This window comes from Paramormyrops kingsleyae, chromosome 1, assembly GCF_048594095.1.
Source record: "Paramormyrops kingsleyae isolate MSU_618 chromosome 1, PKINGS_0.4, whole genome shotgun sequence".
In the NCBI taxonomy this organism is placed as follows: domain Eukaryota; kingdom Metazoa; phylum Chordata; class Actinopteri; order Osteoglossiformes; family Mormyridae; genus Paramormyrops; species Paramormyrops kingsleyae.
The window spans coordinates 53138291-53149675 of NC_132797.1; the positions used below are offsets into that span (position 1 = coordinate 53138291).

General features: G+C 38.1%; 1 long non-coding RNA gene across 3 annotated transcripts; it reads right to left on the reverse strand.

Moving 5' to 3' along the window:
- Positions 1-2836: 2836 nt before the first annotated feature.
- On the reverse strand, positions 2837-11129 carry LOC111838322 (uncharacterized). Of its 3 annotated transcripts, XR_011983107.1 has the most exons (9): positions 10973-11129; positions 10751-10841; positions 10049-10078; positions 7695-7765; positions 7380-7473; positions 6051-7021; positions 5399-5566; positions 5169-5264; positions 2837-3821 (listed from the first exon to the last, which is right to left on the reverse strand). It is a non-coding gene; the product is annotated as an uncharacterized lncRNA (long non-coding RNA). The 3 variants fall into 3 exon arrangements; XR_011983106.1 differs by having other exon boundaries at positions 7380-7765; XR_011983105.1 differs by having other exon boundaries at positions 6051-7765.
- Positions 11130-11385: the final 256 nt, after the last annotated feature.

The window sequence follows — 11385 nt, forward strand, 5'->3', positions numbered from 1 at the left end:
AGCTAACCAGGCTACATAACGTTAGCAATGGAACAGTGAAAACTTTGCTTTGAATAAACGGTGTCTCAGAGACCATATTGACTCCATGAACACACGCACACACTTTTTTTTAAAATGTAGAATCAACGGAAAAAATTCTTCGGGTAAGCAATTGAACTGTTTAGCTAACTGGCAGGCTAACCGCTAGTTAGTTATCTTGCTGGCTAAGCTCGTGGTGGCTAACTGCATAGCCAAAAGGCTCCAAAAGTCTTCCTGTTTTCGCGCCCATACTCGCGGAGCATCAAATGCTATAGAAAATGCAGTAACTGACATACGCGATGTGTGAAACCTGTTAAGGTCTTGCCTACCTATGAACTTGCTTTTAAAGTGGGCAAGCTCTTAAAATTCTTAATGACGCTTTACATATACACTCACCTAAAGGATTATTAGGAACACCATACTAATACGGTGTTTGTCCCCCTTTCGCCTTCAGAACTGCCTTAATTCTACGTGGCATTGATTCAACAAGGTGCTGAAAGCATTCTTTAGAAATGTTGGCCCATATTGATAGGATAGCATCTTGCAGTTGATGGAGATTTGTGGGATGCACATCCAGGGCACGAAGCTCCCGTTCCACCACATCCCAAAGATGCTCTATTGGGATTAGATCTGGTGACTGTGGGGGCCATTTTAGTACAGTGAACTCATTGTCATGTTCAAGAAACCAATTTGAAATGATTCGAGCTTTGTGACATGGTGCATTATCCTGCTGGAAGTAGCCATCAGAGGATGGGTACATGGTGGTCATAAAGGGATGGACATGGTCAGAAACAATGCTCAGGTAGGCCGTGGCATTTAAACGATGCCCAATTGGCACTAAGGGGCCAAAAGTGTGCCAAGAAAACATCCCCCACACCATTACACCACCACCACCAGCCTGCACAGTGGTAACAAGGCATGATGGATCCATGTTCTCATTCTGTTTACGCCAAATTCTGACTCTACCATTTGAATGTCTCAACAGAAATCGAGACTCATCAGACCAGGCAACATTTTTCCAGTCTTCAACTGTCCAATTTTGGTGAGCTCGTGCAAATTGTAGCCTCTTTTTCCTATTTGTAGTGGAGATGAGTGGTACCCGGTGGGGTCTTCTGCTGTTGTAGCCCATCCGCCTCAAGGTTGTGCGTGTTGTGGCTTCACAAATGCTTTGCTGCATACCTCGGTTGTAACGAGTGGTTATTTCAGTCAAAGTTACTCTTCTATCAGCTTGAATCAGTCGGCCCATTCTCCTCTGACCTCTAGCATCAACAAGGCATTTTCGCCCACAGGACTGCCGCATACTGGATGTTTTTCCCTTTGCACACCATTCTTTGTAAACCCTAGAAATGGTTGTGCGTGAAAATCCCAGTAACTGAGCAGATTGTGAAATACTCAGACCGGCCCGTCTGGCACCAACAACCATGCCACGCTCAAAATTGCTTAAATCACCTTTCTTTCCCATTCTGACATTCAGTTTGGAGTTCAGGAGATTGTCTTGACCAGGACCACACCCCTAAATGCATTGAAGCAACTGCCATGTGATTGGTTGATTAGATAATAGCATTAATGAGAAATTGAACAGGAGTTCCTAATAATCCTTTAGGTGAGTGTATAACATTATATATCACGGTAAACCCTTAGCAAAAAGTAGTTTATTCAAGTGTACTACGAGTTTACTTATTTTATACTAAAACTGAGACAGTATACTTGAAGTTTACTTTTTATATACTTAAGAATAGTACAGTGAAGTATACTTGACTTATACTGATAAATATAAAGAAAAGTCTAAGACTAAGTGCATTAATACTTACACTTATACTTTAATGCTAAAGCTTATACTTATACATTAGTATACTTTACTTCTTTCTGCCACAAAGTACTAATACTTAGTGTTATGTGTGGCATGTGGGTGCAATACTGCACACTGCCTGTGGGAGTGTTTTCTCTGTATCTCTCTCTCTCTCTGCCTTTCTTTGTAGGAATGAAGCACCTGGAGCCAATCATTTTCCAGGAGAGAAAAGAGGAAGGGTGGGGGGTATCTCCCTCACACCTGCCCTGACAGCAGCAATAGCAGCTTCTGGGGAATTTTTCCCCTTCTTTTTGTAGTTTTCTTCTCAACATGATTTACAGAGTTGGGTTTTGTTATTTTAGTTTGTTATTTAAGTTTGGGTTGGAGATTACTGCTGGTCTAGTTTTCAGGTTTGGTTCTTGATTCGGTTGAGTACATTTTTCTTTTAATAGGTACACTGTAAACCCGAACAAGTTAGCAGAACTCAAAAAAATTAAGGCAATCAGTTGCCTTAATATTTTTAAGTTTAAAAACCACAGTTCAGAAGTTTGCAAAACACAAATGTTTAGGGTTAGTGGTACATAAATAGTTTGACTAAATTCTACTTAATTTTTTTAGGAACTCTACACAAATATTTTCATTTAATGTAACTCAAAATTATTCATTAGCACCTGTTAATCCATTTCACTCATCCTAAGTGAATCTATTTAATGAGATCAACTAAACATTTGGCTTTGCTAAAACATGACGTGTATGAGTATCTCATACTTAAATGCAAATATTGTGAAATTAAACATTTGTCGTTAGTACAACTCAAAACCTTTGAGTTTCTCAAACTTCAGAACTCTGTTTTTTAAACTTAAAAATGATAAGGCAACTGATTAAGTTCTGCTAATGCACATTGTTTTGTGACAGCTATTTGCCCTTAAAAACCAAATACCAATAAATCTGCCAATATTGAACAGAAAAGTTTTATATGTAAATTTATTACAGAACAGGCAAAAAGTGTTTCAGCACTTAACAGTTCAATATATCATGGAATGTCTGTATTGTTAGCCTTACTTTTCCATTTCAAAATCAATAAAAAAATAAAAATAATAAAATAAAACATTAAAGGCCATTCAGCATCCAATTGTACCTTTAAACAAAATCCATGTTTCAACAAAAATGTATTGTCGCCTTCCACATAAATCCACAGGAGACCTGATTCATGGCAAGTACAATATATAATGTCTAAAAACATAAACTGTACTTGCCAGCAGCAAGGAAACATGACAAAGAATCAAAGACAAATAAGTAATTAACCAGTAAAGCTCTGAAACTTCTTATCCTCTAAATTAAAATTAAATAAATAAAATATTCAGCTTAAATAGTCTTGAGCTTCCACCAGTCCTTTTAAACATCACACTCTTCAAATTAAATACAAATTGAATTGTGCCCAGAAACAAAAAAAAATCTACTGGCCAACAGCAATAAATAAATAAATAAAGAGAGAAGAAAAAAATCAAACATGACTTGAAGCTCTGAATCTGCATTTTTCTTAAATGTAAATAAAATAAAATAAAATAAAATAAAAAAACTAAAAATGTATTGTGTCCTCAGAACAGAATACAAGTGGCCATCAGCAGAAAAGTCACATGTAACAGTGCAATCAAAAACGTAACCATCAAAACTTCCAGCTGCATTTGCTGTTTGTTAGCCCTGTCTACATGAATAGGTCATTTTTTAGGGTCTGCAACCTTGGTGAAAGTTTTCCATCCTCTAATCCAAGCAAGATTTTTTGTACAAATTCAAACGTGTTTGTCAGGCCTTTGGGATAACTGAGGTGGAGGGCATAAATTAAGCCAAACAAAACAAGAAAAGCATCTGCAAGCCTGCAAAGGTTGGTCACTCCATTGCTTTCCAGTATAATGGAGATTGTCTCTGGGTTGTAGTGAATGAGGTCTTGTATGTTGTCCCTCACAACTGTAAGCAGAGCCACTGGTGCATCCCCAAATTCTGCCTCGTCCTCCAGCTGGGAATGAATGATAATAATATTAACAATATTAATTATTTTGTGCACAACTACTGTAGTTTCATGCATTCTCATCCCACTGGGGCGATCAAACCCACAACATACAACTTCAGCAAAAAGGCAGACAGATGTAGGTGAAAGATCATGAGCAAATCATTTTGTAGTCAAATTTGTAAATAAAAATATATTTATACTAATAAATGCAATACTAGGTCTAACAGAAAAATGTAGTTTAACCCTATGTGTCATGCCCCGCTCCGTCCGATCCTGATGTGTGCCACGCCCACCTCATTACCTCGTGTTCATCCCTGGTTGTGATCACCTGTGTCCTGTTATTTCTGGCTAGTCTTGTGTATTTAGTCCGCGTCTGAGTACGTCTCGTCAGATCCGTCATTGTAGTGTCCGTGGATGTCCCTGCTTGTTTGTCTTTTGCTTATTAAACCCCTGATTACCCGTGAGTACTGCTTGCTCTCCTGCTTCCCTGCTCACCTGCCTGCCGAAACGTGACACTATGGAGCCACTTGACTTTCTAAGTGCTCTCCAAAGTTTACAATTGAAAACCATGAAAATAAAGGTATTATATTTACATTTTTTACTCAGGCACATTGGAGAATTGGGTCATCTTGTTGCCTTGTTTTCAGTTTCATTTATGCTTTGTTTTGAGAACCGTTTAAGATTGCACATGTTTGAGTTTAATTTGCCAAGTCTAGATTGTGTTTTGCATTTCATCTGTGTTTTGTTAAGTATTATTTCTGTTCATACCAGAGTTTCCCTGCACATGCTTCTGCAAACCCACCAACTTGACAGACTTTTTTATTGTTCCATTGTCCTAATCAATTTATGGTCAAACACTTCCTATTCTAACACTTTAAATGTCGAGCATCACCAGAAAATTTTAGAATAATCATCTTAATCTGCTCCTGACAGGATTAGGGTTCCCCCGATCAAGAATTTTGTTCCCGATCCGAGTCATTTAAAATTATATTTATGATTATATCTTCTGACCAAATCTCAAACCAATACTTGCTTTTTCCAGTACTTCAGTATTCAACTGTATTTTTAAGTGTCTAATCAAATTGGTGGTATTTTAAATGAATCTCTGTCCAGGCTTAAAATTCAATTGCAAATAAAAGCTATAAGGTAATGTAATAATATATGTATTAATAAAATTAAAAACACAGGACCATTCTATAAATACACAGGCCATTCACTCAGATGCAGTACCTAAATATTGCACGTAGATCTGTAATACAACATTAATTCTGCTAGTGTGATATTTGTGTATATACTGTGTGAAATACGGTAAAAGACGTATACAGGTGGTGGTTCACATTAATAAAATCTTACCTTGCATGTTCTGAAAAAATTAGAGGTGTCTTCACGAAGCAAAACAGGAAGGGCACGAATCACAGTGGTACGCCTTGTGTGGATATCATGCAGTTCCTAAAAAGGTGCAGAGAAATTACTATTATGACAATGACTCATTAAATCAAGTTAGTCCATCTCACAATACTACAGGAACACCTAAACAAGAAATGTCAAGTTCTACCCTTTACTTAAAAAAAAAAAATCTTAACCTGTTCATCATGGACCTTCAAAATGTTAGCAAGCACATCTGCAAATTGTCCAGTCTTTGATGCTTTCTGTCGGTACATGGTCATCAAACGAGGTGTGTGGCGATCCAGCTCAGAATAGAATTTGTTGGGTAAATTCTGATTTGTTATCCGTTGGAACTCTGCAAACACCTTCAAAACAAGCAACAAACATGAATCAATGAGTATAGTAAACAGGGCTCCACTAGTTCACTACAGCATTGTTCTCTCATACGGATAAAAATGTATGTTAAAACAGGTCGAAATAAATATGATAAATCACAAATAAGTCTCAGGCATGTGTTAAAGATGTTTATGCATTTTACATGGGCTGCTTGATAAATGTCAACAAACCACTACAATAACTGTGGCACACTTTGGTAATCTGAATAATATGTTATTATTTTATGCTACAAAAAGAATAGTGCACGATGAAGAATTATAAATAAACAATATAATATATTGAAAATCACAAATGTGACCATTTATAATATTTTGTATCACACTTCCTCAAAAAGGCAACCTTTTAATGGAAATATTTCAGAAGCAGTCTACAGCCAAGAATGCAAGACATTCAGAATCACATTTAGTGCAGTACATATACAGATAGTCAGTGATGACGGAAAAAACACATTACCTCAGTCTCCATACGCAGAGCAGGCCACTGATCAAGGAACTGCTTCACTGGTGGCCTGGTGGTCACTATAATCTGTCGTCGTAAGGCAAAGGTTGTCTGCATCTTTGCATTTATGAAGCTTGTGCTTTTTTCTGTCTTTTTCATTTCTTCTGCAATTTCCTCTCTTATATTATAAAAGGCTTGCTTGATTCTCTCCCAGAGGAAAGTTGGGTAAAAAATTGACTTCTGCACGCTTTGGTCTCTTTATGTTTGAATGTGATGGTTCATTTTGTGGATTGCTTTGACTTCTTTTGCCAGCATTGACACTCACTTCCAAACATCCTACTTTTCTCAGCTTCTGTCTGTAATTACCAAGTTTAAACTTAATGCTGTTCTTCCACCCATTCCAGCCTGTCTCTGATCCAGCTTCCTTCAGGCAGGGATGTTTGGTTACTAAAGCTTCAGCTACTTGTGCAATTTCTTTGTCACATGGATAAGCCTTGAAACCATAAATGGTTGAAGCAAGTTTGTCCAGAATGTCTTGTTTCTGGTCTCTTGTCAACTTGAGATGTTTACCATTCTGTTGAAAAGCCTCATTGCCTGCTCTGAGCCTCAGCTCAACATCAAAAGAAAAATTGGGAACAGGAAAAATACGTGGAGGCCACCTGCTAAGACGCCCTGGAGATGACAGGTCTGACAATAATTCTGTAGATGCAACAGAACTACCACATTCTGAACTCATCAGTTCTGGAAATGTAATATGTGCAACTGCCTTTAGGGGTAATTCGGCAATGTCAACCAAGGTTGTAAGCTTCCCATCAAAATCTGGATCTTCATATTGCAAACTGAAGTCAACATCCAACTCTAGTTGCTCCTTCAAAATTCTGATAAGGCTGTCAACAGAGGCTGGCCGAGAGCTCAGTTTTACTTTCCTTGCATTGCCTTTATCAACAACACGTAGTATCATGGCTTGAGGGTTTTCCATTGCTTTCCTGATAGACATTTTAAAAGATGACACTTAAAATATTGCAATGCTAATATATGACACCATGTATACACACACAATCTATATATTAAAACCTGTCAAACACACACAATCACTGTGGCCACTTAATTGGTACTTTCTAGGGCCCCCTTTTCTTCAGGATTACTGGTCCTTGCTGACTCAAAACGCAAATTTGTCCATCTTGCCAATCGTACTCCATCACATCCAGATATGGTGATTATGGATATTATTGGGTAGATATTTTATATTCTGCTTTGATACTTTTTCCATAAATCTTGATTAGAAATGGCAGATTAGATATCTGCATTAACACACGTTATAAAGGCAACAAAAAAGCCACTCACCTAGTCTCTAGTATTTTCGCTCACTGCAAGGAACCTCTTTAGCGTGACCAATAAACAACCATCAATCATGTAAGCAGTGAGAGTCCCTGTGTCACTGATGTCAGGAAGCAGATGAACAGACAGTGAAGTTCCTGTTGGTGTTAGCTCATAAGAACGAAGATGTTCTATATACCAGGAATCAAAATTACAACACAGGAATGCTACATGATGATTCACTAGGTATATCTGTGCAATTTTACAAAATTTTGCCAATCCCTTATCCACTCCAACTGACACAAACATGCCAGTAGAATAATCTGTGCCATCAACTGTTACCTTTGAAGTGCTATAAATTGTGCCACTTGTTGTTATCCTTTTGATGTGTGTTTGAGCTTCTTCTGGTAGGGCTGAAAGTACAACAGAGGTAACATTACATGTTTCAATTGCAGGTTTAAAAAATGCTGGTGCACTAAGATGATAAGCTATCATGTACTGGTGTCTGGTTACACATGTCTTCAAAATGTTTTTAAAATTCTGAGCATCATGCACTACCCTTTTAAAAAATCTATGTTTTCCCTCGAAACGCATGGTCCAAAGGTGAACCAAGGGGCCATAGCATTTGATTAGGCTGGGATAATGCTCTAAGTAATGATGCTTAGGCCGAAGTCGAAACTCAGGAAAGACCTCTTGTAAGATTTGTCTGTGGTCCTGAATTTTAGACTGAAAATAGTCTAAAGTTTCATCTGTAAAGGCTGGACACAAAGCCAATTCCACCACATCTTTTAGCTCCATCAAAACAGCCCATGTCCTGTCTGTCTCTGGCACTACACTGCCTACAAGTAGGGGGAACAACCTGAGCAAAGTGGCATTTTCATGCCCATTCCCTCCTATTGTCCCTCTAGACATGAATGTTTTGGGAATGGGATGAGGTCTGTCTACCTTATCGGTATACTGATAGGGAAATGAAACAATCTTTTGGTTAAGATATTCTAACGTGAAGTACTTTAGCCTGATCATATTTTTAATGCAAAGAGAAAGCTCAACTGGCACAACACCTTCCAAAAGATCATGAAGTATGTCTGGTGGGAAGCCAGTGATGGGGTGGAAGTACTGCAGTGACTCACGCAGGACACAGTCCCCCTTCACACCATACTGACCATCTAGAGAATCATTTAGTACAGTGCGCTGTACATGAACATCATGCAAAGATTTGGTTCTCTGAATGAATTCTCTATCTAGAACTTCACAAGTCTGAAATTCATCACTGGTAGCCATACAGAATCTGCAAACATACTGTGCTCTGAAGGACTCAAGAAAACCACCTAATGAATGAGCCGCCAAATTGTCAGCAGAAACACAAAAAATTGTTCCCTTGATATTCTGACCCATTGACTCAACAAAAACACCATCATGTTCTAGAGTACGAATATCATGTAACAATGGAGCAAGTACAGCTGCATAACCATGCAATTTAATGTCTGCACTTTTGCACAACACAGCTAGCTGTATAGTATGTAATGCTGATCGATATTTAGAGGGCAGGTTGGCCAAGACCCAGTATACTGCACAAAGTTTATGAATTTTACGAGAAGTGCCAAGTGGGTTTGCAATTTCAAAATCATCAATATAGAACTGCAAAGACAGCCTCAGTTCACTGGAACAGAACAATTCATTTTCCTTAAAATATGTTCCATCCCGATATGATGAATAAATACTCTGATCAGAGTTAGGCTCAGTGATCTTGCTACGAACATCACTCTTCTGAAACAACTGCTGAATCATTTGAAGCACTGGAACATACATGATTGTGTGTCCAGGTTCCCCTAGGTCATATTCCACTGGCATTACAAGTGGGTAATTGTGCTGAATAAATGTTTTTCTTCGTTTGGATGTTGACAGGTCTGCACCTTTAGATGTGGCACTGAAAAGAACATTTGATTCCATTACAGCATTGATGACTTCGTCCAATGTAGAATCAGTAACAGCATGGTCATTCCTCTGAAGTACCTCACTAACTGCCTGTTTAATCAGTGGTTGGGACAAAGAGCATAACTGATTCAAACTTTCAGCTATTTCTTCTGTTGCTGTGTCGGACACATGAAGAATAGCCTGCATTTTTAGAAACAAAGAAGCTAGGTTAAATTTCAGCTGATTTGTCAAAGCATCCCTGTCAAACTGGTCCTCTGCTTCTTCATTCTGGGCAGGAAGGTCTTCACACACATCACTACTAATCTCAGAAGTACAGATGGGGTGGCTGTCATCTGGAATGATGACCTCATCACAAAAATCTGACCAATCATTTGTGTGGTGTACCCTACTCTTGTGTGCATTGAACGATGAATACACATTTGTGCTATAATTGCAATCCTTATATGGGCATGTCACAGTTTCATGATTTCTTAAGTGTCCCCTGAGGTGACTAAAAAATACTGATTCAGAGAAAGGTTGCTGAAAGGTACATAAAGAGCACTTCAAAGACAGGCGCACCAGACTACCATCTTTGCTGAAGCTACTTTCAGCTGTATGGTATCTTGACAAGTGTGTTTTTAGTGCACCAAATGACTGGAATGTACATATACAGTCAGCATATAGGCATGGAAGTGGGCTAACTCTACAGAAATGGCTGTGCTTTAATCTGCAATGTTTAAGTAGGTGTGTTTTAGAACTGAGAGAAATTCCACACAACTTACAGTTCCAATTCATTTCATGTCAGTGGTAACCTGAAAAAAGAGAAAAATTCACTTGGTGGTTTGCTTTCTGACATGCCTTGGTTCAGTCGATCTGAATGAGAAATTCTGCAGTTTTATTCTGATACAAGAATATTAGCGCCCATGATAAAATCAATTTTTGTGCATTAAATCATCCAGCAATATGGTCATGCCAGAGCTTAAAATAACATGATGGTGTGTACTTACATTAAAAACCTTTACTGTTATCCACAGTGGTAGAACACCACAAATATTCTAGACTTGATAACACTAAAATGCAAAATTTTAATGACCAATATTTTTTGATGCAAACAAGTCACCACTATGTAAAAGTTGTTACAATGAAAAATTAACAAAACTTTTACTTATTACATTCTCAGCTATTCATTGAGTAGTTACAGCCGATGTTATACAAGTAAACATTTTACTAAATATGAAAAATGAAAGGTAAATGAGCGAAACGCCCCGCTTCTGAAACGTTGCTGCTGTGGACGTGCAGAAAAGGAGCTACACCATGGCGGCTCGCGCGCAAATCCCGGGGCCATGTACTCCAGTGCGTAACGCGCTCGTGCTAATACAACGCGCTCGTATGCAACTCGCATTAAAAGATTTACTCGAGTGAGAAACTGTATAACATTATCTTTAAAATACCTCTTTTAGGCGTCCTTGTACTCTCTTACTTACCTTATGTAGCAGGCAATGAGTTTCCAATTTCCAATGTTTCTGGGAAATGGCGACAAGCTGAAAGGTGTCCTTTTACCACATCCAATGCGGTCTATAAAATAATAAGACGGTTAATGTCGTTATTACGCAGTAGAAAGGATGCTGCGTGCAGTTCACATTAATGAGACTACTCATTTAATTCATACTTTTCTAAAGTTACTTAACGGTACAAATCTAACTCACCGTATTCAAAGCAACGTAGCTCCAATCCAGTTAGGTTTCTTGAAGTTGGCGAGGGAAAACAGGAGCAAGTCACCCCCAAAACACAATCTTCGATACTATCCACCGACCGAATATGGGAAATTTCACTTCGACATTAGCAAAGAGAATTTACGCACAGCAGTACAGGACAAAAAATCCATTTTGATTTAGAAAAATTCCCGCTCTCGTTTTACGTCGTCTGACGTCAAGACGTACGTCATATTCGTCAACTCTTGTCTTTCGAGTTTCTTAAAAGCCAATATTGCAAGTTACTTTTACTTAAAACTTAAAATATACTTCTGCTTAATTAAAATATAATAGTATTGTTAACTTAAAAGTGGAGGAAACGTTGAACACAATTAATGTATTTAATTTAGTACAACTATTGAATGTTT